Raw genomic sequence first — 3654 nt, forward strand, 5'->3', positions numbered from 1 at the left:
AATGACGTATCACAACCATCTCACATTTTTTCAGATTATGCAATGTGATCAAAAGTGTTTAGTAGTCAGTTTTTTGTAGGGACTACAAATGCACTGGAAAGGCAGCAGAAAAGGGTTAATGATTGGCATTATGTCAAAGGCAAATCTGCAATACGAATAGCTTAAGTAACCAAGAAATGTGAGACAGTATTCACTAAAGGAAACTGAAAAGCGAATGAAAAACGCTTGACATTTAATACCTTTTGTGTCACTTTTCGATTGAGTCAACGGACCTCCCATGATGCTTTTCTGTTGAAACGCTGTAGAAAAAAGTCAACAGGGAATATTGAATGTCAACAGCATTTCAACAAAAAAGCTTCACAGAATGTTTGCTGACCTTCAATTGAAAAGTGGGCCAATACTCAATAGAAAGTCAACAGACTTTTTTATGCATTTGTTTTGAAAAGCTGTTGACATTTCATATTCAATGTCGACTTTTCAACAGCTTTTCAACAGAAATGCATCACAAAAAGTCTGTTGACTTTCAATAGGAAAGTGAGCCAATTTTCAATAGGATGTCAACAGACTTTTTCTGAAGCTTTTCTTTTGAAAAGCTGTTGACATTTAATAGCCTCTGCTGACTTTTTTCAACAGCTTTTCAACAGAAAAGCATCACGGGAAGTTTGTTGACTTTCATTAGAAAAGTGGGCCAATATTCAAAAGAAAGTAAAGAGAAAAGCTGTTGACGTTCTATATCCTCTACTGACTTTTTTCAACAGCTTTTCAGCAGAAAAGCGTAACAATTATTTGTAAGGGTTACATTGCATTTTTAATGTGTGTTCGTGTGTTCGCGTTCTTTTTTTTGGCTACATCTTTGATTATGCGGCTCTTACTTGTGATGAGACTATAGATGTCGGAATTCTGAAAAAAAATATATCACCAAGAAAATGGCACGTGAACGCAAAAAAAAGCGGACTTAATAAAAATAATTGAAAGAATAGAATTGAATATAATTGTGTTTTCAAACGTTTGAGCGCACCAAAAGCTATAAAAGCGAACTCGATGCTTTGGATGGTGCGCTTGTTTGCTGGAAGTGTAGTTCAGAGCAGTACGCTCGCACACGGTTGGACTGGAAGCGCGCGCTCCCTTTCTCTTCTTAAGGCCTTTGCAATTGGGGCAATCACCACCTCCCGCCGCAATTCAAGGGGGCGCTGTCACCTCACCCTTGGGCTACCCTTTGCCGTTTGCACAAAGCGCGTCTGACAGTGTATCTCAACGCTGTCGCAACTTCCGGCCGAGATTTTTATAGCCTTTGATACCTGATCCTTACGTTTAGACCCTCAGCCACTATCTAATGCGCTTCTGATGATCCTAATACGGTGAATATTTCACGAACATTTCCGAGATATTCGGGGGTAAAAAGTAGTAAGTCGAGACAGCGAATGAAATTGAGGAAAAACTGTACTCGTCTTTACCTCCACGACTTCTGTCGCAACTCAAGAACAAGAGGAGACAGACCCCTTCTACGTACGAACTTTAAATGATAAATAATTCTTACGCTCTCGTGAAATGTAAGCAGGCCCAATCTATATATCGCAGTGGTCTTCATCATCATTACATAGGCCGCACATGAAGTCGGTCAGCTGCTCTAGACGAGGGTGTAGTAGTCTGCACAATTTTCTCACAGTGCATATTACAGCCTAAAGTGCTTCCTCGAGGGCTTGTGTACATATCCAGCTGATTTTTCGTTTCTGTCCGTGACCGTCTTTGCATGGTTAGTCAGAAGTATTCTGAGGAACGTTTGTCAAAACAACAACCTACGAAGCTCGAACACCAGCGCAAAGCAGCTCGAAGGGACTCTCCAAGCGGGGTGAAGTGGGGTGAGGTGTTTGCGCCCCTGGCGGCAAGCAAGTGAACTGTATACGGGGAAAAAATGCCATTGACTCCCGGGCGATTGCAAAGGCCGTAAGAAGAGAAAGAGGGCGCGCGCTTCCAGACCGGCCGTGGCTCGCACTTGTATGTTCCGCTTCGCTCACACGATAAAACCAAATACTTTACTGGTAATGTATTTAGTGAAACAAAGCTTACCTTCTGTGTATGTGCAATGCCCTCAGTTTTCGCATGTTTACACGCTTGTTTATCATTATTGTTTTCGTTTCCCACTGTGATTCATTTTGTGCTTTTTTGTGTCATGCATGAAAGACCAAGGTAACCCGGGAGCACTCTACTTCGCGGATTGTAAAAAAAAACTATGCAACTTGCCACGTGTGCCACAATCAATACAAAATATTCCAAGTTTCACATGTGACCGATTGCCTGAGTAAACATTGTTGTTTGTCAAGAACAATTGCGATTGTATGAAATCATGTGGGAAAAACTTGTTCAAAGCATCCGTCCGTTGGCACGCACTGAATACTCATAATCGGCGCCGAGATGATTGGTAGCTGTCAGCAGGTGGAGTTTTTCTATCAATCCAGAGTTAGAATGTTTCCTTCTTTCTGTTGTAAGCGATCAGGAGACAACTTACACCAAATCTGAGGGTAATAAAGTACTATGAGCATTCAAACATAACGGCCTGAGCAGTATATATGTGTACAAGCTTTAGCTGTTGATGCACCCTTAACTTTCGATACGCTCAACGCTAGTGTAAAATGTAGGGCTGTTTCATTCTTAGTCGGTGTACCATGTGCGTGATTATACTATATTTTATACAACGTCAGACTCTACCCGTTTGCATCTTTTTTCATTTATGCACGCCACTACTTGCGCGCATAAATCACCAAATTAGGACTGGTACAGAATGTCACAAAATCAATTACAGGTTTTTTTTTTACTGTAAAAATAAGCCAGGCATTGCCGAAAGCTCATTCTCCGCCCAAAGGTAGCGCTAAGTCACAACCAGCACAATCACCAGATTAGAACTGCATGGCACGGGATGTCAAAAAAAAAAAAAAAAATTACATTGTTTTTTTTTACCACAAAAATAAACTACGCATCGCCTAACGCTCATTCTCCGCCCAATGGAAGCGCTAGGTAAACACCAGATGCCACAGTTTCATCCCGAACGGACACCTTATTCAAAAGTTAAAAGGGATTTTCTGAAAATTGCAATAGGAAAATGGAACCCATTTTCGCCCGCGTTATGTTCATGGTGCCCACAGAGCCCCATGTATTCGAAAACTCCGTCGGCCGCCAATTTCTCATTGAACTTTTTAGAAAATCACTTATAAATTTTGAATAAGGTGTCGGATCGGGCTGAAACTCTGACATCTGGTTGTGACCTCTAGCGCTACCTTCCGGCGGAGAATGAGCGTTCGGCGATGCCTAGCTTATTCCTACAATAAAAAAAATGTATTTTTTTGTGACACTCTGTACATTGTTTAAACTATGTGCAAAAGCTATCCACAGGCAAAGAATCTTTGCCTCGTCATTCACTGCATTTATCATTGGATTCGTGTTAAAATTAATTCTTATAATTTATTGCTGCGAGGTAATTTTACGCATTGGCATATTTGTTTTTATCATGACTCCCGCACCAGTCCTACTTTGGGTTTACCAAACTCAACATCTAAATCTGAGTGTCATTTTTTGTGTTTTCCAGTCTCGTGGTTTGGGTCCAAATAAACATCCATCTAACTAAATGAGGCACCTGACCGCCCAAAAAATAGTTCATTT

Source organism: Ixodes scapularis, unplaced genomic scaffold (genome assembly GCF_016920785.2).
Source record: "Ixodes scapularis isolate PalLabHiFi unplaced genomic scaffold, ASM1692078v2 PGA_scaffold0__279_contigs__length_252992795, whole genome shotgun sequence".
NCBI lineage: Eukaryota > Metazoa > Arthropoda > Arachnida > Ixodida > Ixodidae > Ixodes > Ixodes scapularis.